Source organism: Schistocerca americana, unplaced genomic scaffold (assembly GCF_021461395.2).
Source record: "Schistocerca americana isolate TAMUIC-IGC-003095 unplaced genomic scaffold, iqSchAmer2.1 HiC_scaffold_999, whole genome shotgun sequence".
Lineage (NCBI taxonomy): Eukaryota > Metazoa > Arthropoda > Insecta > Orthoptera > Acrididae > Schistocerca > Schistocerca americana.
In genome coordinates this window covers 1-24,912 of record NW_025726784.1, presented here as the reverse complement: position 1 = coordinate 24,912, position 24,912 = coordinate 1, and the positions used below count along the sequence as shown (strand labels likewise).

Sequence of the window (24,912 nt, the reverse complement as noted above, 5' to 3'; positions counted from 1 at the left end):
AAAAATGAGACGTAAAAAGTGGCAACGGTGGGATTCGAACCCACGCCTCCGAAGAGACTGGTGCCTAAAACCAGCGCCTTAGACCGCTCGGCCACGTTACCGTTGGGGCAGCAGCGGCAAAACGTTTCCTTTGTACTACAAAGATCACTTCGAAATGGAATTATCTTGGCAATCGCCGTGCCATGTATTTCCACTGCTCTCCCACTGGAAGCGTCTCTTTAGGCCATCCACAGCAAGAAAAAGCCGTGCCCGCCGTATGGTAGCGACGCCACTTGTCTGTAGCTGTCGCAGTTAAGGAGACAGCGTCAAGAGACGTTTTCGTACCGTGACCAGGTTTCGAACCTGGGCCTTCCGTAACCACTAAAGTATCGTAGCTGTAACTGTCAGGCGGAGCTAGAATGCTCCATGTATCAAACATATGTGAGCTCAAGGAGGTTACACTTGAAGAAAAAGCGCCAGGTTAACGCGATCACAGCAAAACCGCCGGCAGCTACGGGATTCGAAACCGCGCCTACAGAGATACTGGTGCCTTAAACCAGCGCCTTAAAGCGCTCGGCCACGCTACATGCGCTGCTTGGTGCGCCAGTGTTCCTAGCATTTGTACAAACAGTGCACGCCACAGCTTCCTGTTCTGCTGGGACTGGCTGCTCATCCATCGCACTTCAAACAACTGCCCTTTTCGACTACAGAGAGCAGCGGACGTCTGCGCTCTGGGAGGCGACATTACGTGTTGGGGATGAAGTGGTAGTGCAAACTGCGGCCTGCGGAACACGAGTGAAAAAATCAACAGAGTACTGTCATTTCGAGTACTCGTCATTGCAACGGCAGCAAGGCAAAACTTTCAAAATTGCCGTGACCAGGATTCGAACCTGGGTTATTGCGGCCACAACGCAATGTCCTAACCACTAGACGATCACGGCCATGGCCACGGAGGCGCACGCGAAGGCAGCTGGCTCGAATGCAAGTGGCGATACCCAGCAAAGCCTAGGCCAAGGTGTACGCCACAGCAGTGTCAGACACGGTCTCCATCACATGTATACGAGCAAATGAACGTGCCTGCGCTGTCAGGACACTAACTACAGTGGTTAGCTGCATTCACCTCCGTGGCAATGTCTTGCAGTCCTCCAAGCCTCTTGACTACAGGTACCGGTATGTGGCTCGATAACAAGTGGATAGACGCCGCATCTCTCTCGCCGTCAGGTGTTGCCGCGAGTCATACTTAACGTAGCTTTCTGCACGCGTCAGCGTAGCGTCAGTCGAGCAAAGTCGAGACAAGTCGCATAAGAGGAGCAATAAAAACGCGCAATTCCGGTACCGGGAATCGAACCCGGGCCTCCTGGGTGAGAGCCAGGTATCCTAGCCACTAGACCACACCGGATAACGACGGCAGTGCTCTTTCCAGCGAACGCAGCAGCCACCCACGGTTGACTGACGACAACTGTAAAAAATCCACTCTCTCGCGTTATAGAACGGCGTGCTCCGGACGCATTTCGTGGAGACGAACGCCAGCAATGATGAGAGCAAAAGGTGCCTGAAAATCCTGTCGTTGCACCACGCACTGTTCTACGACAATTCACCAAGCAGACGCTCACGCCTTGTTGTGCTGTTTCCTTTGCGGGCAATGAGTGCATCTGCCTTCGACACAGGAAACATTACACGTTTGGCAGCTGTGGGATTCGAACCCACGCCTCCGAAGAGAATGGTGCCTGAAACCAGCGCCTTAGACCGCTCGGCCACGCTACCTACACAACACGCGCGTCACAAGAGCTGCGTCCCACTCCACGAGAACACACCGCAACGGCACAAAAATGAGACGTAAAAAGTGGCAACGGTGGGATTCGAACCCACGCCTCCGAAGAGACTGGTGCCTAAAACCAGCGCCTTAGACCGCTCGGCCACGTTACCGTTGGGGCAGCAGCGGCAAAACGTTTCCTTTGTACTACAAAGATCACTTCGAAATGGAAGTATCTTGGCAATCGCCGTGCCATGTATTTCCACTGCTCTCCCACTGGAAGCGTCTCTTTAGGCCATCCACAGCAAGAAAAAGCCGTGCCCGCCGTATGGTAGCGACGCCACTTGTCTGTAGCTGTCGCAGTTAAGGAGACAGCGTCAAGAGACGTTTTCGTACCGTGACCAGGTTTCGAACCTGGGCCTTCCGTAACCACTAAAGTATCGTAGCTGTAACTGTCAGGCGGAGCTAGAATGCTCCATGTATCAAACATATGTGAGCTCAAGGAGGTTACACTTGAAGAAAAAGCGCCAGGTTAACGCGATCACAGCAAAACCGCCGGCAGCTACGGGATTCGAAACCGCGCCTACAGAGATACTGGTGCCTTAAACCAGCGCCTTAAAGCGCTCGGCCACGCTACATGCGCTGCTTGGTGCGCCAGTGTTCCTAGCATTTGTACAAACAGTGCACGCCACAGCTTCCTGTTCTGCTGGGACTGGCTGCTCATCCATCGCACTTCAAACAACTGCCCTTTTCGACTACAGAGAGCAGCGGACGTCTGCGCTCTGGGAGGCGACATTACGTGTTGGGGATGAAGTGGTAGTGCAAACTGCGGCCTGCGGAACACGAGTGAAAAAATCAACAGAGTACTGTCATTTCGAGTACTCGTCATTGCAACGGCAGCAAGGCAAAACTTTCAAAATTGCCGTGACCAGGATTCGAACCTGGGTTATTGCGGCCACAACGCAATGTCCTAACCACTAGACGATCACGGCCATGGCCACGGAGGCGCACGCGAAGGCAGCTGGCTCGAATGCAAGTGGCGATACCCAGCAAAGCCTAGGCCAAGGTGTACGCCACAGCAGTGTCAGACACGGTCTCCATCACATGTATACGAGCAAATGAACGTGCCTGCGCTGTCAGGACACTAACTACAGTGGTTAGCTGCATTCACCTCCGTGGCAATGTCTTGCAGTCCTCCAAGCCTCTTGACTACAGGTACCGGTATGTGGCTCGATAACAAGTGGATAGACGCCGCATCTCTCTCGCCGTCAGGTGTTGCCGCGAGTCATACTTAACGTAGCTTTCTGCACGCGTCAGCGTAGCGTCAGTCGAGCAAAGTCGAGACAAGTCGCATAAGAGGAGCAATAAAAACGCGCAATTCCGGTACCGGGAATCGAACCCGGGCCTCCTGGGTGAGAGCCAGGTATCCTAGCCACTAGACCACACCGGATAACGACGGCAGTGCTCTTTCCAGCGAACGCAGCAGCCACCCACGGTTGACTGACGACAACTGTAAAAAATCCACTCTCTCGCGTTATAGAACGGCGTGCTCCGGACGCATTTCGTGGAGACGAACGCCAGCAATGATGAGAGCAAAAGGTGCCTGAAAATCCTGTCGTTGCACCACGCACTGTTCTACGACAATTCACCAAGCAGACGCTCACGCCTTGTTGTGCTGTTTCCTTTGCGGGCAATGAGTGCATCTGCCTTCGACACAGGAAACATTACACGTTTGGCAGCTGTGGGATTCGAACCCACGCCTCCGAAGAGAATGGTGCCTGAAACCAGCGCCTTAGACCGCTCGGCCACGCTACCTACACAACACGCGCGTCACAAGAGCTGCGTCCCACTCCACGAGAACACACCGCAACGGCACAAAAATGAGACGTAAAAAGTGGCAACGGTGGGATTCGAACCCACGCCTCCGAAGAGACTGGTGCCTAAAACCAGCGCCTTAGACCGCTCGGCCACGTTACCGTTGGGGCAGCAGCGGCAAAACGTTTCCTTTGTACTACAAAGATCACTTCGAAATGGAAGTATCTTGGCAATCGCCGTGCCATGTATTTCCACTGCTCTCCCACTGGAAGCGTCTCTTTAGGCCATCCACAGCAAGAAAAAGCCGTGCCCGCCGTATGGTAGCGACGCCACTTGTCTGTAGCTGTCGCAGTTAAGGAGACAGCGTCAAGAGACGTTTTCGTACCGTGACCAGGTTTCGAACCTGGGCCTTCCGTAACCACTAAAGTATCGTAGCTGTAACTGTCAGGCGGAGCTAGAATGCTCCATGTATCAAACATATGTGAGCTCAAGGAGGTTACACTTGAAGAAAAAGCGCCAGGTTAACGCGATCACAGCAAAACCGCCGGCAGCTACGGGATTCGAAACCGCGCCTACAGAGATACTGGTGCCTTAAACCAGCGCCTTAAAGCGCTCGGCCACGCTACATGCGCTGCTTGGTGCGCCAGTGTTCCTAGCATTTGTACAAACAGTGCACGCCACAGCTTCCTGTTCTGCTGGGACTGGCTGCTCATCCATCGCACTTCAAACAACTGCCCTTTTCGACTACAGAGAGCAGCGGACGTCTGCGCTCTGGGAGGCGACATTACGTGTTGGGGATGAAGTGGTAGTGCAAACTGCGGCCTGCGGAACACGAGTGAAAAAATCAACAGAGTACTGTCATTTCGAGTACTCGTCATTGCAACGGCAGCAAGGCAAAACTTTCAAAATTGCCGTGACCAGGATTCGAACCTGGGTTATTGCGGCCACAACGCAATGTCCTAACCACTAGACGATCACGGCCATGGCCACGGAGGCGCACGCGAAGGCAGCTGGCTCGAATGCAAGTGGCGATACCCAGCAAAGCCTAGGCCAAGGTGTACGCCACAGCAGTGTCAGACACGGTCTCCATCACATGTATACGAGCAAATGAACGTGCCTGCGCTGTCAGGACACTAACTACAGTGGTTAGCTGCATTCACCTCCGTGGCAATGTCTTGCAGTCCTCCAAGCCTCTTGACTACAGGTACCGGTATGTGGCTCGATAACAAGTGGATAGACGCCGCATCTCTCTCGCCGTCAGGTGTTGCCGCGAGTCATACTTAACGTAGCTTTCTGCACGCGTCAGCGTAGCGTCAGTCGAGCAAAGTCGAGACAAGTCGCATAAGAGGAGCAATAAAAACGCGCAATTCCGGTACCGGGAATCGAACCCGGGCCTCCTGGGTGAGAGCCAGGTATCCTAGCCACTAGACCACACCGGATAACGACGGCAGTGCTCTTTCCAGCGAACGCAGCAGCCACCCACGGTTGACTGACGACAACTGTAAAAAATCCACTCTCTCGCGTTATAGAACGGCGTGCTCCGGACGCATTTCGTGGAGACGAACGCCAGCAATGATGAGAGCAAAAGGTGCCTGAAAATCCTGTCGTTGCACCACGCACTGTTCTACGACAATTCACCAAGCAGACGCTCACGCCTTGTTGTGCTGTTTCCTTTGCGGGCAATGAGTGCATCTGCCTTCGACACAGGAAACATTACACGTTTGGCAGCTGTGGGATTCGAACCCACGCCTCCGAAGAGAATGGTGCCTGAAACCAGCGCCTTAGACCGCTCGGCCACGCTACCTACACAACACGCGCGTCACAAGAGCTGCGTCCCACTCCACGAGAACACACCGCAACGGCACAAAAATGAGACGTAAAAAGTGGCAACGGTGGGATTCGAACCCACGCCTCCGAAGAGACTGGTGCCTAAAACCAGCGCCTTAGACCGCTCGGCCACGTTACCGTTGGGGCAGCAGCGGCAAAACGTTTCCTTTGTACTACAAAGATCACTTCGAAATGGAAGTATCTTGGCAATCGCCGTGCCATGTATTTCCACTGCTCTCCCACTGGAAGCGTCTCTTTAGGCCATCCACAGCAAGAAAAAGCCGTGCCCGCCGTATGGTAGCGACGCCACTTGTCTGTAGCTGTCGCAGTTAAGGAGACAGCGTCAAGAGACGTTTTCGTACCGTGACCAGGTTTCGAACCTGGGCCTTCCGTAACCACTAAAGTATCGTAGCTGTAACTGTCAGGCGGAGCTAGAATGCTCCATGTATCAAACATATGTGAGCTCAAGGAGGTTACACTTGAAGAAAAAGCGCCAGGTTAACGCGATCACAGCAAAACCGCCGGCAGCTACGGGATTCGAAACCGCGCCTACAGAGATACTGGTGCCTTAAACCAGCGCCTTAAAGCGCTCGGCCACGCTACATGCGCTGCTTGGTGCGCCAGTGTTCCTAGCATTTGTACAAACAGTGCACGCCACAGCTTCCTGTTCTGCTGGGACTGGCTGCTCATCCATCGCACTTCAAACAACTGCCCTTTTCGACTACAGAGAGCAGCGGACGTCTGCGCTCTGGGAGGCGACATTACGTGTTGGGGATGAAGTGGTAGTGCAAACTGCGGCCTGCGGAACACGAGTGAAAAAATCAACAGAGTACTGTCATTTCGAGTACTCGTCATTGCAACGGCAGCAAGGCAAAACTTTCAAAATTGCCGTGACCAGGATTCGAACCTGGGTTATTGCGGCCACAACGCAATGTCCTAACCACTAGACGATCACGGCCATGGCCACGGAGGCGCACGCGAAGGCAGCTGGCTCGAATGCAAGTGGCGATACCCAGCAAAGCCTAGGCCAAGGTGTACGCCACAGCAGTGTCAGACACGGTCTCCATCACATGTATACGAGCAAATGAACGTGCCTGCGCTGTCAGGACACTAACTACAGTGGTTAGCTGCATTCACCTCCGTGGCAATGTCTTGCAGTCCTCCAAGCCTCTTGACTACAGGTACCGGTATGTGGCTCGATAACAAGTGGATAGACGCCGCATCTCTCTCGCCGTCAGGTGTTGCCGCGAGTCATACTTAACGTAGCTTTCTGCACGCGTCAGCGTAGCGTCAGTCGAGCAAAGTCGAGACAAGTCGCATAAGAGGAGCAATAAAAACGCGCAATTCCGGTACCGGGAATCGAACCCGGGCCTCCTGGGTGAGAGCCAGGTATCCTAGCCACTAGACCACACCGGATAACGACGGCAGTGCTCTTTCCAGCGAACGCAGCAGCCACCCACGGTTGACTGACGACAACTGTAAAAAATCCACTCTCTCGCGTTATAGAACGGCGTGCTCCGGACGCATTTCGTGGAGACGAACGCCAGCAATGATGAGAGCAAAAGGTGCCTGAAAATCCTGTCGTTGCACCACGCACTGTTCTACGACAATTCACCAAGCAGACGCTCACGCCTTGTTGTGCTGTTTCCTTTGCGGGCAATGAGTGCATCTGCCTTCGACACAGGAAACATTACACGTTTGGCAGCTGTGGGATTCGAACCCACGCCTCCGAAGAGAATGGTGCCTGAAACCAGCGCCTTAGACCGCTCGGCCACGCTACCTACACAACACGCGCGTCACAAGAGCTGCGTCCCACTCCACGAGAACACACCGCAACGGCACAAAAATGAGACGTAAAAAGTGGCAACGGTGGGATTCGAACCCACGCCTCCGAAGAGACTGGTGCCTAAAACCAGCGCCTTAGACCGCTCGGCCACGTTACCGTTGGGGCAGCAGCGGCAAAACGTTTCCTTTGTACTACAAAGATCACTTCGAAATGGAAGTATCTTGGCAATCGCCGTGCCATGTATTTCCACTGCTCTCCCACTGGAAGCGTCTCTTTAGGCCATCCACAGCAAGAAAAAGCCGTGCCCGCCGTATGGTAGCGACGCCACTTGTCTGTAGCTGTCGCAGTTAAGGAGACAGCGTCAAGAGACGTTTTCGTACCGTGACCAGGTTTCGAACCTGGGCCTTCCGTAACCACTAAAGTATCGTAGCTGTAACTGTCAGGCGGAGCTAGAATGCTCCATGTATCAAACATATGTGAGCTCAAGGAGGTTACACTTGAAGAAAAAGCGCCAGGTTAACGCGATCACAGCAAAACCGCCGGCAGCTACGGGATTCGAAACCGCGCCTACAGAGATACTGGTGCCTTAAACCAGCGCCTTAAAGCGCTCGGCCACGCTACATGCGCTGCTTGGTGCGCCAGTGTTCCTAGCATTTGTACAAACAGTGCACGCCACAGCTTCCTGTTCTGCTGGGACTGGCTGCTCATCCATCGCACTTCAAACAACTGCCCTTTTCGACTACAGAGAGCAGCGGACGTCTGCGCTCTGGGAGGCGACATTACGTGTTGGGGATGAAGTGGTAGTGCAAACTGCGGCCTGCGGAACACGAGTGAAAAAATCAACAGAGTACTGTCATTTCGAGTACTCGTCATTGCAACGGCAGCAAGGCAAAACTTTCAAAATTGCCGTGACCAGGATTCGAACCTGGGTTATTGCGGCCACAACGCAATGTCCTAACCACTAGACGATCACGGCCATGGCCACGGAGGCGCACGCGAAGGCAGCTGGCTCGAATGCAAGTGGCGATACCCAGCAAAGCCTAGGCCAAGGTGTACGCCACAGCAGTGTCAGACACGGTCTCCATCACATGTATACGAGCAAATGAACGTGCCTGCGCTGTCAGGACACTAACTACAGTGGTTAGCTGCATTCACCTCCGTGGCAATGTCTTGCAGTCCTCCAAGCCTCTTGACTACAGGTACCGGTATGTGGCTCGATAACAAGTGGATAGACGCCGCATCTCTCTCGCCGTCAGGTGTTGCCGCGAGTCATACTTAACGTAGCTTTCTGCACGCGTCAGCGTAGCGTCAGTCGAGCAAAGTCGAGACAAGTCGCATAAGAGGAGCAATAAAAACGCGCAATTCCGGTACCGGGAATCGAACCCGGGCCTCCTGGGTGAGAGCCAGGTATCCTAGCCACTAGACCACACCGGATAACGACGGCAGTGCTCTTTCCAGCGAACGCAGCAGCCACCCACGGTTGACTGACGACAACTGTAAAAAATCCACTCTCTCGCGTTATAGAACGGCGTGCTCCGGACGCATTTCGTGGAGACGAACGCCAGCAATGATGAGAGCAAAAGGTGCCTGAAAATCCTGTCGTTGCACCACGCACTGTTCTACGACAATTCACCAAGCAGACGCTCACGCCTTGTTGTGCTGTTTCCTTTGCGGGCAATGAGTGCATCTGCCTTCGACACAGGAAACATTACACGTTTGGCAGCTGTGGGATTCGAACCCACGCCTCCGAAGAGAATGGTGCCTGAAACCAGCGCCTTAGACCGCTCGGCCACGCTACCTACACAACACGCGCGTCACAAGAGCTGCGTCCCACTCCACGAGAACACACCGCAACGGCACAAAAATGAGACGTAAAAAGTGGCAACGGTGGGATTCGAACCCACGCCTCCGAAGAGACTGGTGCCTAAAACCAGCGCCTTAGACCGCTCGGCCACGTTACCGTTGGGGCAGCAGCGGCAAAACGTTTCCTTTGTACTACAAAGATCACTTCGAAATGGAAGTATCTTGGCAATCGCCGTGCCATGTATTTCCACTGCTCTCCCACTGGAAGCGTCTCTTTAGGCCATCCACAGCAAGAAAAAGCCGTGCCCGCCGTATGGTAGCGACGCCACTTGTCTGTAGCTGTCGCAGTTAAGGAGACAGCGTCAAGAGACGTTTTCGTACCGTGACCAGGTTTCGAACCTGGGCCTTCCGTAACCACTAAAGTATCGTAGCTGTAACTGTCAGGCGGAGCTAGAATGCTCCATGTATCAAACATATGTGAGCTCAAGGAGGTTACACTTGAAGAAAAAGCGCCAGGTTAACGCGATCACAGCAAAACCGCCGGCAGCTACGGGATTCGAAACCGCGCCTACAGAGATACTGGTGCCTTAAACCAGCGCCTTAAAGCGCTCGGCCACGCTACATGCGCTGCTTGGTGCGCCAGTGTTCCTAGCATTTGTACAAACAGTGCACGCCACAGCTTCCTGTTCTGCTGGGACTGGCTGCTCATCCATCGCACTTCAAACAACTGCCCTTTTCGACTACAGAGAGCAGCGGACGTCTGCGCTCTGGGAGGCGACATTACGTGTTGGGGATGAAGTGGTAGTGCAAACTGCGGCCTGCGGAACACGAGTGAAAAAATCAACAGAGTACTGTCATTTCGAGTACTCGTCATTGCAACGGCAGCAAGGCAAAACTTTCAAAATTGCCGTGACCAGGATTCGAACCTGGGTTATTGCGGCCACAACGCAATGTCCTAACCACTAGACGATCACGGCCATGGCCACGGAGGCGCACGCGAAGGCAGCTGGCTCGAATGCAAGTGGCGATACCCAGCAAAGCCTAGGCCAAGGTGTACGCCACAGCAGTGTCAGACACGGTCTCCATCACATGTATACGAGCAAATGAACGTGCCTGCGCTGTCAGGACACTAACTACAGTGGTTAGCTGCATTCACCTCCGTGGCAATGTCTTGCAGTCCTCCAAGCCTCTTGACTACAGGTACCGGTATGTGGCTCGATAACAAGTGGATAGACGCCGCATCTCTCTCGCCGTCAGGTGTTGCCGCGAGTCATACTTAACGTAGCTTTCTGCACGCGTCAGCGTAGCGTCAGTCGAGCAAAGTCGAGACAAGTCGCATAAGAGGAGCAATAAAAACGCGCAATTCCGGTACCGGGAATCGAACCCGGGCCTCCTGGGTGAGAGCCAGGTATCCTAGCCACTAGACCACACCGGATAACGACGGCAGTGCTCTTTCCAGCGAACGCAGCAGCCACCCACGGTTGACTGACGACAACTGTAAAAAATCCACTCTCTCGCGTTATAGAACGGCGTGCTCCGGACGCATTTCGTGGAGACGAACGCCAGCAATGATGAGAGCAAAAGGTGCCTGAAAATCCTGTCGTTGCACCACGCACTGTTCTACGACAATTCACCAAGCAGACGCTCACGCCTTGTTGTGCTGTTTCCTTTGCGGGCAATGAGTGCATCTGCCTTCGACACAGGAAACATTACACGTTTGGCAGCTGTGGGATTCGAACCCACGCCTCCGAAGAGAATGGTGCCTGAAACCAGCGCCTTAGACCGCTCGGCCACGCTACCTACACAACACGCGCGTCACAAGAGCTGCGTCCCACTCCACGAGAACACACACCGCAACGGCACAAAAATGAGACGTAAAAAGTGGCAACGGTGGGATTCGAACCCACGCCTCCGAAGAGACTGGTGCCTAAAACCAGCGCCTTAGACCGCTCGGCCACGTTACCGTTGGGGCAGCAGCGGCAAAACGTTTCCTTTGTACTACAAAGATCACTTCGAAATGGAAGTATCTTGGCAATCGCCGTGCCATGTATTTCCACTGCTCTCCCACTGGAAGCGTCTCTTTAGGCCATCCACAGCAAGAAAAAGCCGTGCCCGCCGTATGGTAGCGACGCCACTTGTCTGTAGCTGTCGCAGTTAAGGAGACAGCGTCAAGAGACGTTTTCGTACCGTGACCAGGTTTCGAACCTGGGCCTTCCGTAACCACTAAAGTATCGTAGCTGTAACTGTCAGGCGGAGCTAGAATGCTCCATGTATCAAACATATGTGAGCTCAAGGAGGTTACACTTGAAGAAAAAGCGCCAGGTTAACGCGATCACAGCAAAACCGCCGGCAGCTACGGGATTCGAAACCGCGCCTACAGAGATACTGGTGCCTTAAACCAGCGCCTTAAAGCGCTCGGCCACGCTACATGCGCTGCTTGGTGCGCCAGTGTTCCTAGCATTTGTACAAACAGTGCACGCCACAGCTTCCTGTTCTGCTGGGACTGGCTGCTCATCCATCGCACTTCAAACAACTGCCCTTTTCGACTACAGAGAGCAGCGGACGTCTGCGCTCTGGGAGGCGACATTACGTGTTGGGGATGAAGTGGTAGTGCAAACTGCGGCCTGCGGAACACGAGTGAAAAAATCAACAGAGTACTGTCATTTCGAGTACTCGTCATTGCAACGGCAGCAAGGCAAAACTTTCAAAATTGCCGTGACCAGGATTCGAACCTGGGTTATTGCGGCCACAACGCAATGTCCTAACCACTAGACGATCACGGCCATGGCCACGGAGGCGCACGCGAAGGCAGCTGGCTCGAATGCAAGTGGCGATACCCAGCAAAGCCTAGGCCAAGGTGTACGCCACAGCAGTGTCAGACACGGTCTCCATCACATGTATACGAGCAAATGAACGTGCCTGCGCTGTCAGGACACTAACTACAGTGGTTAGCTGCATTCACCTCCGTGGCAATGTCTTGCAGTCCTCCAAGCCTCTTGACTACAGGTACCGGTATGTGGCTCGATAACAAGTGGATAGACGCCGCATCTCTCTCGCCGTCAGGTGTTGCCGCGAGTCATACTTAACGTAGCTTTCTGCACGCGTCAGCGTAGCGTCAGTCGAGCAAAGTCGAGACAAGTCGCATAAGAGGAGCAATAAAAACGCGCAATTCCGGTACCGGGAATCGAACCCGGGCCTCCTGGGTGAGAGCCAGGTATCCTAGCCACTAGACCACACCGGATAACGACGGCAGTGCTCTTTCCAGCGAACGCAGCAGCCACCCACGGTTGACTGACGACAACTGTAAAAAATCCACTCTCTCGCGTTATAGAACGGCGTGCTCCGGACGCATTTCGTGGAGACGAACGCCAGCAATGATGAGAGCAAAAGGTGCCTGAAAATCCTGTCGTTGCACCACGCACTGTTCTACGACAATTCACCAAGCAGACGCTCACGCCTTGTTGTGCTGTTTCCTTTGCGGGCAATGAGTGCATCTGCCTTCGACACAGGAAACATTACACGTTTGGCAGCTGTGGGATTCGAACCCACGCCTCCGAAGAGAATGGTGCCTGAAACCAGCGCCTTAGACCGCTCGGCCACGCTACCTACACAACACGCGCGTCACAAGAGCTGCGTCCCACTCCACGAGAACACACCGCAACGGCACAAAAATGAGACGTAAAAAGTGGCAACGGTGGGATTCGAACCCACGCCTCCGAAGAGACTGGTGCCTAAAACCAGCGCCTTAGACCGCTCGGCCACGTTACCGTTGGGGCAGCAGCGGCAAAACGTTTCCTTTGTACTACAAAGATCACTTCGAAATGGAAGTATCTTGGCAATCGCCGTGCCATGTATTTCCACTGCTCTCCCACTGGAAGCGTCTCTTTAGGCCATCCACAGCAAGAAAAAGCCGTGCCCGCCGTATGGTAGCGACGCCACTTGTCTGTAGCTGTCGCAGTTAAGGAGACAGCGTCAAGAGACGTTTTCGTACCGTGACCAGGTTTCGAACCTGGGCCTTCCGTAACCACTAAAGTATCGTAGCTGTAACTGTCAGGCGGAGCTAGAATGCTCCATGTATCAAACATATGTGAGCTCAAGGAGGTTACACTTGAAGAAAAAGCGCCAGGTTAACGCGATCACAGCAAAACCGCCGGCAGCTACGGGATTCGAAACCGCGCCTACAGAGATACTGGTGCCTTAAACCAGCGCCTTAAAGCGCTCGGCCACGCTACATGCGCTGCTTGGTGCGCCAGTGTTCCTAGCATTTGTACAAACAGTGCACGCCACAGCTTCCTGTTCTGCTGGGACTGGCTGCTCATCCATCGCACTTCAAACAACTGCCCTTTTCGACTACAGAGAGCAGCGGACGTCTGCGCTCTGGGAGGCGACATTACGTGTTGGGGATGAAGTGGTAGTGCAAACTGCGGCCTGCGGAACACGAGTGAAAAAATCAACAGAGTACTGTCATTTCGAGTACTCGTCATTGCAACGGCAGCAAGGCAAAACTTTCAAAATTGCCGTGACCAGGATTCGAACCTGGGTTATTGCGGCCACAACGCAATGTCCTAACCACTAGACGATCACGGCCATGGCCACGGAGGCGCACGCGAAGGCAGCTGGCTCGAATGCAAGTGGCGATACCCAGCAAAGCCTAGGCCAAGGTGTACGCCACAGCAGTGTCAGACACGGTCTCCATCACATGTATACGAGCAAATGAACGTGCCTGCGCTGTCAGGACACTAACTACAGTGGTTAGCTGCATTCACCTCCGTGGCAATGTCTTGCAGTCCTCCAAGCCTCTTGACTACAGGTACCGGTATGTGGCTCGATAACAAGTGGATAGACGCCGCATCTCTCTCGCCGTCAGGTGTTGCCGCGAGTCATACTTAACGTAGCTTTCTGCACGCGTCAGCGTAGCGTCAGTCGAGCAAAGTCGAGACAAGTCGCATAAGAGGAGCAATAAAAACGCGCAATTCCGGTACCGGGAATCGAACCCGGGCCTCCTGGGTGAGAGCCAGGTATCCTAGCCACTAGACCACACCGGATAACGACGGCAGTGCTCTTTCCAGCGAACGCAGCAGCCACCCACGGTTGACTGACGACAACTGTAAAAAATCCACTCTCTCGCGTTATAGAACGGCGTGCTCCGGACGCATTTCGTGGAGACGAACGCCAGCAATGATGAGAGCAAAAGGTGCCTGAAAATCCTGTCGTTGCACCACGCACTGTTCTACGACAATTCACCAAGCAGACGCTCACGCCTTGTTGTGCTGTTTCCTTTGCGGGCAATGAGTGCATCTGCCTTCGACACAGGAAACATTACACGTTTGGCAGCTGTGGGATTCGAACCCACGCCTCCGAAGAGAATGGTGCCTGAAACCAGCGCCTTAGACCGCTCGGCCACGCTACCTACACAACACGCGCGTCACAAGAGCTGCGTCCCACTCCACGAGAACACACCGCAACGGCACAAAAATGAGACGTAAAAAGTGGCAACGGTGGGATTCGAACCCACGCCTCCGAAGAGACTGGTGCCTAAAACCAGCGCCTTAGACCGCTCGGCCACGTTACCGTTGGGGCAGCAGCGGCAAAACGTTTCCTTTGTACTACAAAGATCACTTCGAAATGGAAGTATCTTGGCAATCGCCGTGCCATGTATTTCCACTGCTCTCCCACTGGAAGCGTCTCTTTAGGCCATCCACAGCAAGAAAAAGCCGTGCCCGCCGTATGGTAGCGACGCCACTTGTCTGTAGCTGTCGCAGTTAAGGAGACAGCGTCAAGAGACGTTTTCGTACCGTGACCAGGTTTCGAACCTGGGCCTTCCGTAACCACTAAAGTATCGTAGCTGTAACTGTCAGGCGGAGCTAGAATGCTCCATGTATCAAACATATGTGAGCTCAAGGAGGTTACACTTGAAGAAAAAGCGCCAGGTTAACGCGATCACAGCAAAACCGCCGGCAGCTACGGGATTCGAAACCGCGCCTACAGAGATACTGGTGCCTTAAACCAGCGCCTTAAAGCGCTCGGCCACGCTACATGCGCTGCTTGGTGCGCCAGTGTTCCTAGCATTTGTACAAACAGTGCACGCCACAGCTTCCTGTTCTGCTGGGACTGGCTGCTCATCCATCGCACTTCAAACAACTGCCCTTTTCGACTACAGAGAGCAGCGGACGTCTGCGCTCTGGGAGGCGACATTACGTGTTGGGGATGAAGTGGTAGTGCAAACTGCGGCCTGCGGAACACGAGTGAAAAAATCAACAGAGTACTGTCATTTCGAGTACTCGTCATTGCAACGGCAGCAAGGCAAAACTTTCAAAATTGCCGTGACCAGGATTCGAACCTGGGTTATTGCGGCCACAACGCAATGTCCTAACCACTAGACGATCACGGCCATGGCCACGGAGGCGCACGCGAAGGCAGCTGGCTCGAATGCAAGTGGCGATACCCAGCAAAGCCTAGGCCAAGGTGTACGCCACAGCAGTGTCAGACACGGTCTCCATCACATGTATACGAGCAAATGAACGTGCCTGCGCTGTCAGGACACTAACTACAGTGGTTAGCTGCATTCACCTCCGTGGCAATGTCTTGCAGTCCTCCAAGCCTCTTGACTACAGGTACCGGTATGTGGCTCGATAACAAGTGGATAGACGCCGCATCTCTCTCGCCGTCAGGTGTTGCCGCGAGTCATACTTAACGTAGCTTTCTGCACGCGTCAGCGTAGCGTCAGTCGAGCAAAGTCGAGACAAGTCGCATAAGAGGAGCAATAAAAACGCGCAATTCCGGTACCGGGAATCGAACCCGGGCCTCCTGGGTGAGAGCCAGGTATCCTAGCCACTAGACCACACCGGATAACGACGGCAGTGCTCTTTCCAGCGAACGCAGCAGCCACCCACGGTTGACTGACGACAACTGTAAAAAATCCACTCTCTCGCGTTATAGAACGGCGTGCTCCGGACGCATTTCGTGGAGACGAACGCCAGCAATGATGAGAGCAAAAGGTGCCTGAAAATCCTGTCGTTGCACCACGCACTGTTCTACGACAATTCACCAAGCAGACGCTCACGCCTTGTTGTGCTGTTTCCTTTGCGGGCAATGAGTGCATCTGCCTTCGACACAGGAAACATTACACGTTTGGCAGCTGTGGGATTCGAACCCACGCCTCCGAAGAGAATGGTGCCTGAAACCAGCGCCTTAGACCGCTCGGCCACGCTACCTACACAACACGCGCGTCACAAGAGCTGCGTCCCACTCCACGAGAACACACCGCAACGGCACAAAAATGAGACGTAAAAAGTGGCAACGGTGGGATTCGAACCCACGCCTCCGAAGAGACTGGTGCCTAAAACCAGCGCCTTAGACCGCTCGGCCACGTTACCGTTGGGGCAGCAGCGGCAAAACGTTTCCTTTGTACTACAAAGATCACTTCGAAATGGAAGTATCTTGGCAATCGCCGTGCCATGTATTTCCACTGCTCTCCCACTGGAAGCGTCTCTTTAGGCCATCCACAGCAAGAAAAAGCCGTGCCCGCCGTATGGTAGCGACGCCACTTGTCTGTAGCTGTCGCAGTTAAGGAGACAGCGTCAAGAGACGTTTTCGTACCGTGACCAGGTTTCGAACCTGGGCCTTCCGTAACCACTAAAGTATCGTAGCTGTAACTGTCAGGCGGAGCTAGAATGCTCCATGTATCAAACATATGTGAGCTCAAGGAGGTTACACTTGAAGAAAAAGCGCCAGGTTAACGCGATCACAGCAAAACCGCCGGCAGCTACGGGATTCGAAACCGCGCCTACAGAGATACTGGTGCCTTAAACCAGCGCCTTAAAGCGCTCGGCCACGCTACATGCGCTGCTTGGTGCGCCAGTGTTCCTAGCATTTGTACAAACAGTGCACGCCACAGCTTCCTGTTCTGCTGGGACTGGCTGCTCATCCATCGCACTTCAAACAACTGCCCTTTTCGACTACAGAGAGCAGCGGACGTCTGCGCTCTGGGAGGCGACATTACGTGTTGGGGATGAAGTGGTAGTGCAAACTGCGGCCTGCGGAACACGAGTGAAAAAATCAACAGAGTACTGTCATTTCGAGTACTCGTCATTGCAACGGCAGCAAGGCAAAACTTTCAAAATTGCCGTGACCAGGATTCGAACCTGGGTTATTGCGGCCACAACGCAATGTCCTAACCACTAGACGATCACGGCCATGGCCACGGAGGCGCACGCGAAGGCAGCTGGCTCGAATGCAAGTGGCGATACCCAGCAAAGCCTAGGCCAAGGTGTACGCCACAGCAGTGTCAGACACGGTCTCCATCACATGTATACGAGCAAATGAACGTGCCTGCGCTGTCAGGACACTAACTACAGTGGTTAGCTGCATTCACCTCCGTGGCAATGTCTTGCAGTCCTCCAAGCCTCTTGACTACAGGTACCGGTATGTGGCTCGATAACAAGTGGATAGACGCCGCATCTCTCTCGCCGTCAGGTGTTGCCGCGAGTCATACTTAACGTAGCTTTCTGCACGCGTCAGCGTAGCGTCAGTCGAGCAAAGTCGAGACAAGTCGCATAAGAGGAGCAATAAAAACGCGCAATTCCGGTACCGGGAATCGAACCCGGGCCTCCTGGGTGAGAGCCAGGTATCCTAGCCACTAGACCACACCGGATAACGACGGCAGTGCTCTTTCCAGCGAACGCAGCAGCCACCCACGGTTGACTGACGACAACTGTAAAAAATCCACTCTCTCGCGTTATAGAACGGCGTGCTCCGGACGCATTTCGTGGAGACGAACGCCAGCAATGATGAGAGCAAAAGGTGCCTGAAAATCCTGTCGTTGCACCACGCACTGTTCTACGACAATTCACCAAGCAGACGCTCACGCCTTGTTGTGCTGTTTCCTTTGCGGGCAATGAGTGCATCTGCCTTCGACACAGGAAACATTACACGTTTGGCAGCTGTGGGATTCGAACCCACGCCTCCGAAGAGAATGGTGCCTGAAACCAGCGCCTTAGACCGCTCGGCCACGCTACCTACACAACACGCGCGTCACAAGAGCTGCGTCCCACTCCACGAGAACACACCGCAACGGCACAAAAATGAGACGTAAAAAGTGGCAACGGTGGGATTCGAACCCACGCCTCCGAAGAGACTGGTGCCTAAAACCAGCGCCTTAGACCGCTCGGCCACGTTACCGTTGGGGCAGCAGCGGCAAAACGTTTCCTTTGTACTACAAAGATCACTTCGAAATGGAAGTATCTTGGCAATCGCCGTGCCATGTATTTCCACTGCTCTCCCACTGGAAGCGTCTCTTTAGGCCATCCACAGCAAGAAAAAGCCGTGCCCGCCGTATGGTAGCGACGCCACTTGTCTGTAGCTGTCGCAGTTAAGGAGACAGCGTCAAGAGACGTTTTCGTACCGTGACCAGGTTTCGAACCTGGGCCTTCCGTAACCACTAAAGTATCGTAGCTGTAACTGTCAGGCGGAGCTAGAATGCTCCATGTATCAAACATATGTGAGCTCAAGGAGGTTACACTTGAAGAAAAAGCGCCAGGTTAACGCGATCACAGCAAAACCGCCGGCAGCTACGGGATTCGAAACCGCGCCTACAGAGATACTGGTGCCTTAAACCAGCGCCTTAAAGCGCTCGGCCACGCTACATGCGCTGCTTGGTGCGCCAGTGTTCCTAGCATTTGTACAAACAGTGCACGCCACAGCTTCCTGTTCTGCTGGGACTGGCTGCTCATCCATCGCACTTCAAACAACTGCCCTTTTCGACTACAGAGAGCAGCGGACGTCTGCGCTCTGGGAGGCGACATTACGTGTTGGGGATGAAGTGGTAGTGCAAACTGCGGCCTGCGGAACACGAGTGAAAAAATCAACAGAGTACTGTCATTTCGAGTACTCGTCATTGCAACGGCAGCAAGGCAAAACTTTCAAAATTGCCGTGACCAGGATTCGAACCTGGGTTATTGCGGCCACAACGCAATGTCCTAACCACTAGACGATCACGGCCATGGCCACGGAGGCGCACGCGAAGGCAGCTGGCTCGAATGCAAGTGGCGATACCCAGCAAAGCCTAGGCCAAGGTGTACGCCACAGCAGTGTCAGACACGGTCTCCATCACATGTATACGAGCAAATGAACGTGCCTGCGCTGTCAGGACACTAACTACAGTGGTTAGCTGCATTCACCTCCGTGGCAATGTCTTGCAGTCCTCCAAGCCTCTTGACTACAGGTACCGGTATGTGGCTCGATAACAAGTGGATAGACGCCGCATCTCTCTCGCCGTCAGGTGTTGCCGCGAGTCATACTTAACGTAGCTTTCTGCACGCGTCAGCGTAGCGTCAGTCGAGCAAAGTCGAGACAAGTCGCATAAGAGGAGCAATAAAAACGCGCAATTCCGGTACCGGGAATCGAACCCGGGCCTCCTGGGTGAGAGCCAGGTATCCTAGCCACTAGACCACACCGGATAACGACGGCAGTGCTCTTTCCAGCGAACGCAGCAGCCACCCACGGTTGACTGACGACAACTGTAAAAAATCCACTCTCTCGCGTTATAGAACGGCGTGCTCCGGACGCATTTCGTGGAGACGAACGCCAGCAATGATGAGAGCAAAAGGTGCCTGAAAATCCTGTCGTTGCACCACGCACTGTTCTACGACAATTCACCAAGCAGACGCTCACGCCTTGTTGTGCTGTTTCCTTTGCGGGCAATGAGTGCATCTGCCTTCGACACAGGAAACATTACACGTTTGGCAGCTGTGGGATTCGAACCCACGCCTCCGAAGAGAATGGTGCCTGAAACCAGCGCCTTAGACCGCTCGGCCACGCTACCTACACAACACGCGCGTCACAAGAGCTGCGTCCCACTCCACGAGAACACACCGCAACGGCACAAAAATGAGACGTAAAAAGTGGCAACGGTGGGATTCGAACCCACGCCTCCGAAGAGACTGGTGCCTAAAACCAGCGCCTTAGACCGCTCGGCCACGTTACCGTTGGGGCAGCAGCGGCAAAACGTTTCCTTTGTACTACAAAGATCACTTCGAAATGGAAGTATCTTGGCAATCGCCGTGCCATGTATTTCCACTGCTCTCCCACTGGAAGCGTCTCTTTAGGCCATCCACAGCAAGAAAAAGCCGTGCCCGCCGTATGGTAGCGACGCCACTTGTCTGTAGCTGTCGCAGTTAAGGAGACAGCGTCAAGAGACGTTTTCGTACCGTGACCAGGTTTCGAACCTGGGCCTTCCGTAACCACTAAAGTATCGTAGCTGTAACTGTCAGGCGGAGCTAGAATGCTCCATGTATCAAACATATGTGAGCTCAAGGAGGTTACACTTGAAGAAAAAGCGCCAGGTTAACGCGATCACAGCAAAACCGCCGGCAGCTACGGGATTCGAAACCGCGCCTACAGAGATACTGGTGCCTTAAACCAGCGCCTTAAAGCGCTCGGCCACGCTACATGCGCTGCTTGGTGCGCCAGTGTTCCTAGCATTTGTACAAACAGTGCACGCCACAGCTTCCTGTTCTGCTGGGACTGGCTGCTCATCCATCGCACTTCAAACAACTGCCCTTTTCGACTACAGAGAGCAGCGGACGTCTGCGCTCTGGGAGGCGACATTACGTGTTGGGGATGAAGTGGTAGTGCAAACTGCGGCCTGCGGAACACGAGTGAAAAAATCAACAGAGTACTGTCATTTCGAGTACTCGTCATTGCAACGGCAGCAAGGCAAAACTTTCAAAATTGCCGTGACCAGGATTCGAACCTGGGTTATTGCGGCCACAACGCAATGTCCTAACCACTAGACGATCACGGCCATGGCCACGGAGGCGCACGCGAAGGCAGCTGGCTCGAATGCAAGTGGCGATACCCAGCAAAGCCTAGGCCAAGGTGTACGCCACAGCAGTGTCAGACACGGTCTCCATCACATGTATACGAGCAAATGAACGTGCCTGCGCTGTCAGGACACTAACTACAGTGGTTAGCTGCATTCACCTCCGTGGCAATGTCTTGCAGTCCTCCAAGCCTCTTGACTACAGGTACCGGTATGTGGCTCGATAACAAGTGGATAGACGCCGCATCTCTCTCGCCGTCAGGTGTTGCCGCGAGTCATACTTAACGTAGCTTTCTGCACGCGTCAGCGTAGCGTCAGTCGAGCAAAGTCGAGACAAGTCGCATAAGAGGAGCAATAAAAACGCGCAATTCCGGTACCGGGAATCGAACCCGGGCCTCCTGGGTGAGAGCCAGGTATCCTAGCCACTAGACCACACCGGATAACGACGGCAGTGCTCTTTCCAGCGAACGCAGCAGCCACCCACGGTTGACTGACGACAACTGTAAAAAATCCACTCTCTCGCGTTATAGAACGGCGTGCTCCGGACGCATTTCGTGGAGACGAACGCCAGCAATGATGAGAGCAAAAGGTGCCTGAAAATCCTGTCGTTGCACCACGCACTGTTCTACGACAATTCACCAAGCAGACGCTCACGCCTTGTTGTGCTGTTTCCTTTGCGGGCAATGAGTGCATCTGCCTTCGACACAGGAAACATTACACGTTTGGCAGCTGTGGGATTCGAACCCACGCCTCCGAAGAGAATGGTGCCTGAAACCAGCGCCTTAGACCGCTCGGCCACGCTACCTACACAACACGCGCGTCACAAGAGCTGCGTCCCACTCCACGAGAACACACCGCAACGGCACAAAAATGAGACGTAAAAAGTGGCAACGGTGGGATTCGAACCCACGCCTCCGAAGAGACTGGTGCCTAAAACCAGCGCCTTAGACCGCTCGGCCACGTTACCGTTGGGGCAGCAGCGGCAAAACGTTTCCTTTGTACTACAAAGATCACTTCGAAATGGAAGTATCTTGGCAATCGCCGTGCCATGTATTTCCACTGCTCTCCCACTGGAAGCGTCTCTTTAGGCCATCCACAGCAAGAAAAAGCCGTGCCCGCCGTATGGTAGCGACGCCACTTGTCTGTAGCTGTCGCAGTTAAGGAGACAGCGTCAAGAGACGTTTTCGTACCGTGACCAGGTTTCGAACCTGGGCCTTCCGTAACCACTAAAGTATCGTAGCTGTAACTGTCAGGCGGAGCTAGAATGCTCCATGTATCAAACATATGTGAGCTCAAGGAGGTTACACTTGAAGAAAAAGCGCCAGGTTAACGCGATCACAGCAAAACCGCCGGCAGCTACGGGATTCGAAACCGCGCCTACAGAGATACTGGTGCCTTAAACCAGCGCCTTAAAGCGCTCGGCCACGCTACATGCGCTGCTTGGTGCGCCAGTGTTCCTAGCATTTGTACAAACAGTGCACGCCACAGCTTCCTGTTCTGCTGGGACTGGCTGCTCATCCATCGCACTTCAAACAACTGCCCTTTTCGACTACAGAGAGCAGCGGACGTCTGCGCTCTGGGAGGCGACATTACGTGTTGGGGATGAAGTGGTAGTGCAAACTGCGGCCTGCGGAACACGAGTGAAAAAATCAACAGAGTACTGTCATTTCGAGTACTCGTCATTGCAACGGCAGCAAGGCAAAACTTTCAAAATTGCCGTGACCAGGATTCGAACCTGGGTTATTGCGGCCACAACGCAATGTCCTAACCACTAGACGATCACGGCCATGGCCACGGAGGCGCACGCGAAGGCAGCTGGCTCGAATGCAAGTGGCGATACCCAGCAAAGCCTAGGCCAAGGTGTACGCCACAGCAGTGTCAGACACGGTCTCCATCACATGTATACGAGCAAATGAACGTGCCTGCGCTGTCAGGACACTAACTACAGTGGTTAGCTGCATTCACCTCCGTGGCAATGTCTTGCAGTCCTCCAAGCCTCTTGACTACAGGTACCGGTATGTGGCTCGATAACAAGTGGATAGACGCCGCATCTCTCTCGCCGTCAGGTGTTGCCGCGAGTCATACTTAACGTAGCTTTCTGCACGCGTCAGCGTAGCGTCAGTCGAGCAAAGTCGAGACAAGTCGCATAAGAGGAGCAATAAAAACGCGCAATTCCGGTACCGGGAATCGAACCCGGGCCTCCTGGGTGAGAGCCAGGTATCCTAGCCACTAGACCACACCGGATAACGACGGCAGTGCTCTTTCCAGCGAACGCAGCAGCCACCCACGGTTGACTGACGACAACTGTAAAAAATCCACTCTCTCGCGTTATAGAACGGCGTGCTCCGGACGCATTTCGTGGAGACGAACGCCAGCAATGATGAGAGCAAAAGGTGCCTGAAAATCCTGTCGTTGCACCACGCACTGTTCTACGACAATTCACCAAGCAGACGCTCACGCCTTGTTGTGCTGTTTCCTTTGCGGGCAATGAGTGCATCTGCCTTCGACACAGGAAACATTACACGTTTGGCAGCTGTGGGATTCGAACCCACGCCTCCGAAGAGAATGGTGCCTGAAACCAGCGCCTTAGACCGCTCGGCCACGCTACCTACACAACACGCGCGTCACAAGAGCTGCGTCCCACTCCACGAGAACACACCGCAACGGCACAAAAATGAGACGTAAAAAGTGGCAACGGTGGGATTCGAACCCACGCCTCCGAAGAGACTGGTGCCTAAAACCAGCGCCTTAGACCGCTCGGCCACGTTACCGTTGGGGCAGCAGCGGCAAAACGTTTCCTTTGTACTACAAAGATCACTTCGAAATGGAAGTATCTTGGCAATCGCCGTGCCATGTATTTCCACTGCTCTCCCACTGGAAGCGTCTCTTTAGGCCATCCACAGCAAGAAAAAGCCGTGCCCGCCGTATGGTAGCGACGCCACTTGTCTGTAGCTGTCGCAGTTAAGGAGACAGCGTCAAGAGACGTTTTCGTACCGTGACCAGGTTTCGAACCTGGGCCTTCCGTAACCACTAAAGTATCGTAGCTGTAACTGTCAGGCGGAGCTAGAATGCTCCATGTATCAAACATATGTGAGCTCAAGGAGGTTACACTTGAAGAAAAAGCGCCAGGTTAACGCGATCACAGCAAAACCGCCGGCAGCTACGGGATTCGAAACCGCGCCTACAGAGATACTGGTGCCTTAAACCAGCGCCTTAAAGCGCTCGGCCACGCTACATGCGCTGCTTGGTGCGCCAGTGTTCCTAGCATTTGTACAAACAGTGCACGCCACAGCTTCCTGTTCTGCTGGGACTGGCTGCTCATCCATCGCACTTCAAACAACTGCCCTTTTCGACTACAGAGAGCAGCGGACGTCTGCGCTCTGGGAGGCGACATTACGTGTTGGGGATGAAGTGGTAGTGCAAACTGCGGCCTGCGGAACACGAGTGAAAAAATCAACAGAGTACTGTCATTTCGAGTACTCGTCATTGCAACGGCAGCAAGGCAAAACTTTCAAAATTGCCGTGACCAGGATTCGAACCTGGGTTATTGCGGCCACAACGCAATGTCCTAACCACTAGACGATCACGGCCATGGCCACGGAGGCGCACGCGAAGGCAGCTGGCTCGAATGCAAGTGGCGATACCCAGCAAAGCCTAGGCCAAGGTGTACGCCACAGCAGTGTCAGACACGGTCTCCATCACATGTATACGAGCAAATGAACGTGCCTGCGCTGTCAGGACACTAACTACAGTGGTTAGCTGCATTCACCTCCGTGGCAATGTCTTGCAGTCCTCCAAGCCTCTTGACTACAGGTACCGGTATGTGGCTCGATAACAAGTGGATAGACGCCGCATCTCTCTCGCCGTCAGGTGTTGCCGCGAGTCATACTTAACGTAGCTTTCTGCACGCGTCAGCGTAGCGTCAGTCGAGCAAAGTCGAGACAAGTCGCATAAGAGGAGCAATAAAAACGCGCAATTCCGGTACCGGGAATCGAACCCGGGCCTCCTGGGTGAGAGCCAGGTATCCTAGCCACTAGACCACACCGGATAACGACGGCAGTGCTCTTTCCAGCGAACGCAGCAGCCACCCACGGTTGACTGACGACAACTGTAAAAAATCCACTCTCT

The 24,912-nt window shown here is 54.0% G+C and overlaps 55 non-coding genes across 55 annotated transcripts; all 55 read right to left on the bottom strand.

Moving 5' to 3' along the window:
- Positions 1-19: 19 nt before the first annotated feature.
- Positions 20-101, bottom strand: Trnal-uag. Its single transcript has one exon. It is a non-coding gene; the product is annotated as a tRNA-Leu (tRNA).
- Positions 102-848: 747 nt separating this feature from the next.
- On the bottom strand, positions 849-920 carry Trnah-gug. The gene has a single exon. It is a non-coding gene; the product is annotated as a tRNA-His (tRNA).
- A 386-nt stretch (positions 921-1,306) lies between these two features.
- On the bottom strand, positions 1,307-1,378 carry Trnae-cuc. Its single transcript has one exon. It is a non-coding gene; the product is annotated as a tRNA-Glu (tRNA).
- A 283-nt stretch (positions 1,379-1,661) lies between these two features.
- On the bottom strand, positions 1,662-1,743 carry Trnal-cag. The gene has a single exon. It is a non-coding gene; the product is annotated as a tRNA-Leu (tRNA).
- Positions 1,744-1,823: 80 nt separating this feature from the next.
- Positions 1,824-1,905, bottom strand: Trnal-uag. Its single transcript has one exon. It is a non-coding gene; the product is annotated as a tRNA-Leu (tRNA).
- A 747-nt stretch (positions 1,906-2,652) lies between these two features.
- Positions 2,653-2,724, bottom strand: Trnah-gug. The gene has a single exon. It is a non-coding gene; the product is annotated as a tRNA-His (tRNA).
- Positions 2,725-3,110: 386 nt separating this feature from the next.
- Trnae-cuc lies at positions 3,111-3,182 on the bottom strand. Its single transcript has one exon. It is a non-coding gene; the product is annotated as a tRNA-Glu (tRNA).
- A 283-nt stretch (positions 3,183-3,465) lies between these two features.
- Positions 3,466-3,547, bottom strand: Trnal-cag. The gene has a single exon. It is a non-coding gene; the product is annotated as a tRNA-Leu (tRNA).
- Positions 3,548-3,627: 80 nt separating this feature from the next.
- Positions 3,628-3,709, bottom strand: Trnal-uag. The gene has a single exon. It is a non-coding gene; the product is annotated as a tRNA-Leu (tRNA).
- Positions 3,710-4,456: 747 nt separating this feature from the next.
- Positions 4,457-4,528, bottom strand: Trnah-gug. The gene has a single exon. It is a non-coding gene; the product is annotated as a tRNA-His (tRNA).
- A 386-nt stretch (positions 4,529-4,914) lies between these two features.
- Trnae-cuc lies at positions 4,915-4,986 on the bottom strand. Its single transcript has one exon. It is a non-coding gene; the product is annotated as a tRNA-Glu (tRNA).
- A 283-nt stretch (positions 4,987-5,269) lies between these two features.
- Positions 5,270-5,351, bottom strand: Trnal-cag. Its single transcript has one exon. It is a non-coding gene; the product is annotated as a tRNA-Leu (tRNA).
- Positions 5,352-5,431: 80 nt separating this feature from the next.
- Trnal-uag lies at positions 5,432-5,513 on the bottom strand. Its single transcript has one exon. It is a non-coding gene; the product is annotated as a tRNA-Leu (tRNA).
- A 747-nt stretch (positions 5,514-6,260) lies between these two features.
- Positions 6,261-6,332, bottom strand: Trnah-gug. Its single transcript has one exon. It is a non-coding gene; the product is annotated as a tRNA-His (tRNA).
- Positions 6,333-6,718: 386 nt separating this feature from the next.
- Positions 6,719-6,790, bottom strand: Trnae-cuc. The gene has a single exon. It is a non-coding gene; the product is annotated as a tRNA-Glu (tRNA).
- Positions 6,791-7,073: 283 nt separating this feature from the next.
- Trnal-cag lies at positions 7,074-7,155 on the bottom strand. Its single transcript has one exon. It is a non-coding gene; the product is annotated as a tRNA-Leu (tRNA).
- An 80-nt stretch (positions 7,156-7,235) lies between these two features.
- Positions 7,236-7,317, bottom strand: Trnal-uag. The gene has a single exon. It is a non-coding gene; the product is annotated as a tRNA-Leu (tRNA).
- A 747-nt stretch (positions 7,318-8,064) lies between these two features.
- Trnah-gug lies at positions 8,065-8,136 on the bottom strand. The gene has a single exon. It is a non-coding gene; the product is annotated as a tRNA-His (tRNA).
- Positions 8,137-8,522: 386 nt separating this feature from the next.
- Positions 8,523-8,594, bottom strand: Trnae-cuc. The gene has a single exon. It is a non-coding gene; the product is annotated as a tRNA-Glu (tRNA).
- Positions 8,595-8,877: 283 nt separating this feature from the next.
- Trnal-cag lies at positions 8,878-8,959 on the bottom strand. Its single transcript has one exon. It is a non-coding gene; the product is annotated as a tRNA-Leu (tRNA).
- Positions 8,960-9,039: 80 nt separating this feature from the next.
- Positions 9,040-9,121, bottom strand: Trnal-uag. The gene has a single exon. It is a non-coding gene; the product is annotated as a tRNA-Leu (tRNA).
- Positions 9,122-9,868: 747 nt separating this feature from the next.
- Positions 9,869-9,940, bottom strand: Trnah-gug. The gene has a single exon. It is a non-coding gene; the product is annotated as a tRNA-His (tRNA).
- Positions 9,941-10,326: 386 nt separating this feature from the next.
- On the bottom strand, positions 10,327-10,398 carry Trnae-cuc. Its single transcript has one exon. It is a non-coding gene; the product is annotated as a tRNA-Glu (tRNA).
- A 283-nt stretch (positions 10,399-10,681) lies between these two features.
- Trnal-cag lies at positions 10,682-10,763 on the bottom strand. The gene has a single exon. It is a non-coding gene; the product is annotated as a tRNA-Leu (tRNA).
- Positions 10,764-10,845: 82 nt separating this feature from the next.
- On the bottom strand, positions 10,846-10,927 carry Trnal-uag. Its single transcript has one exon. It is a non-coding gene; the product is annotated as a tRNA-Leu (tRNA).
- A 747-nt stretch (positions 10,928-11,674) lies between these two features.
- Positions 11,675-11,746, bottom strand: Trnah-gug. Its single transcript has one exon. It is a non-coding gene; the product is annotated as a tRNA-His (tRNA).
- Positions 11,747-12,132: 386 nt separating this feature from the next.
- Positions 12,133-12,204, bottom strand: Trnae-cuc. Its single transcript has one exon. It is a non-coding gene; the product is annotated as a tRNA-Glu (tRNA).
- Positions 12,205-12,487: 283 nt separating this feature from the next.
- Trnal-cag lies at positions 12,488-12,569 on the bottom strand. Its single transcript has one exon. It is a non-coding gene; the product is annotated as a tRNA-Leu (tRNA).
- An 80-nt stretch (positions 12,570-12,649) lies between these two features.
- Positions 12,650-12,731, bottom strand: Trnal-uag. The gene has a single exon. It is a non-coding gene; the product is annotated as a tRNA-Leu (tRNA).
- Positions 12,732-13,478: 747 nt separating this feature from the next.
- Positions 13,479-13,550, bottom strand: Trnah-gug. The gene has a single exon. It is a non-coding gene; the product is annotated as a tRNA-His (tRNA).
- A 386-nt stretch (positions 13,551-13,936) lies between these two features.
- Trnae-cuc lies at positions 13,937-14,008 on the bottom strand. The gene has a single exon. It is a non-coding gene; the product is annotated as a tRNA-Glu (tRNA).
- Positions 14,009-14,291: 283 nt separating this feature from the next.
- On the bottom strand, positions 14,292-14,373 carry Trnal-cag. Its single transcript has one exon. It is a non-coding gene; the product is annotated as a tRNA-Leu (tRNA).
- An 80-nt stretch (positions 14,374-14,453) lies between these two features.
- Positions 14,454-14,535, bottom strand: Trnal-uag. The gene has a single exon. It is a non-coding gene; the product is annotated as a tRNA-Leu (tRNA).
- A 747-nt stretch (positions 14,536-15,282) lies between these two features.
- On the bottom strand, positions 15,283-15,354 carry Trnah-gug. Its single transcript has one exon. It is a non-coding gene; the product is annotated as a tRNA-His (tRNA).
- A 386-nt stretch (positions 15,355-15,740) lies between these two features.
- On the bottom strand, positions 15,741-15,812 carry Trnae-cuc. The gene has a single exon. It is a non-coding gene; the product is annotated as a tRNA-Glu (tRNA).
- A 283-nt stretch (positions 15,813-16,095) lies between these two features.
- On the bottom strand, positions 16,096-16,177 carry Trnal-cag. Its single transcript has one exon. It is a non-coding gene; the product is annotated as a tRNA-Leu (tRNA).
- Positions 16,178-16,257: 80 nt separating this feature from the next.
- Positions 16,258-16,339, bottom strand: Trnal-uag. The gene has a single exon. It is a non-coding gene; the product is annotated as a tRNA-Leu (tRNA).
- A 747-nt stretch (positions 16,340-17,086) lies between these two features.
- On the bottom strand, positions 17,087-17,158 carry Trnah-gug. The gene has a single exon. It is a non-coding gene; the product is annotated as a tRNA-His (tRNA).
- A 386-nt stretch (positions 17,159-17,544) lies between these two features.
- Trnae-cuc lies at positions 17,545-17,616 on the bottom strand. Its single transcript has one exon. It is a non-coding gene; the product is annotated as a tRNA-Glu (tRNA).
- A 283-nt stretch (positions 17,617-17,899) lies between these two features.
- Positions 17,900-17,981, bottom strand: Trnal-cag. Its single transcript has one exon. It is a non-coding gene; the product is annotated as a tRNA-Leu (tRNA).
- Positions 17,982-18,061: 80 nt separating this feature from the next.
- Trnal-uag lies at positions 18,062-18,143 on the bottom strand. Its single transcript has one exon. It is a non-coding gene; the product is annotated as a tRNA-Leu (tRNA).
- Positions 18,144-18,890: 747 nt separating this feature from the next.
- On the bottom strand, positions 18,891-18,962 carry Trnah-gug. Its single transcript has one exon. It is a non-coding gene; the product is annotated as a tRNA-His (tRNA).
- Positions 18,963-19,348: 386 nt separating this feature from the next.
- Trnae-cuc lies at positions 19,349-19,420 on the bottom strand. The gene has a single exon. It is a non-coding gene; the product is annotated as a tRNA-Glu (tRNA).
- Positions 19,421-19,703: 283 nt separating this feature from the next.
- Positions 19,704-19,785, bottom strand: Trnal-cag. Its single transcript has one exon. It is a non-coding gene; the product is annotated as a tRNA-Leu (tRNA).
- An 80-nt stretch (positions 19,786-19,865) lies between these two features.
- Positions 19,866-19,947, bottom strand: Trnal-uag. The gene has a single exon. It is a non-coding gene; the product is annotated as a tRNA-Leu (tRNA).
- A 747-nt stretch (positions 19,948-20,694) lies between these two features.
- On the bottom strand, positions 20,695-20,766 carry Trnah-gug. Its single transcript has one exon. It is a non-coding gene; the product is annotated as a tRNA-His (tRNA).
- Positions 20,767-21,152: 386 nt separating this feature from the next.
- Trnae-cuc lies at positions 21,153-21,224 on the bottom strand. Its single transcript has one exon. It is a non-coding gene; the product is annotated as a tRNA-Glu (tRNA).
- A 283-nt stretch (positions 21,225-21,507) lies between these two features.
- Positions 21,508-21,589, bottom strand: Trnal-cag. The gene has a single exon. It is a non-coding gene; the product is annotated as a tRNA-Leu (tRNA).
- An 80-nt stretch (positions 21,590-21,669) lies between these two features.
- On the bottom strand, positions 21,670-21,751 carry Trnal-uag. Its single transcript has one exon. It is a non-coding gene; the product is annotated as a tRNA-Leu (tRNA).
- A 747-nt stretch (positions 21,752-22,498) lies between these two features.
- On the bottom strand, positions 22,499-22,570 carry Trnah-gug. The gene has a single exon. It is a non-coding gene; the product is annotated as a tRNA-His (tRNA).
- Positions 22,571-22,956: 386 nt separating this feature from the next.
- Trnae-cuc lies at positions 22,957-23,028 on the bottom strand. Its single transcript has one exon. It is a non-coding gene; the product is annotated as a tRNA-Glu (tRNA).
- A 283-nt stretch (positions 23,029-23,311) lies between these two features.
- On the bottom strand, positions 23,312-23,393 carry Trnal-cag. The gene has a single exon. It is a non-coding gene; the product is annotated as a tRNA-Leu (tRNA).
- An 80-nt stretch (positions 23,394-23,473) lies between these two features.
- On the bottom strand, positions 23,474-23,555 carry Trnal-uag. The gene has a single exon. It is a non-coding gene; the product is annotated as a tRNA-Leu (tRNA).
- A 747-nt stretch (positions 23,556-24,302) lies between these two features.
- Trnah-gug lies at positions 24,303-24,374 on the bottom strand. The gene has a single exon. It is a non-coding gene; the product is annotated as a tRNA-His (tRNA).
- A 386-nt stretch (positions 24,375-24,760) lies between these two features.
- Positions 24,761-24,832, bottom strand: Trnae-cuc. Its single transcript has one exon. It is a non-coding gene; the product is annotated as a tRNA-Glu (tRNA).
- Positions 24,833-24,912: the final 80 nt, after the last annotated feature.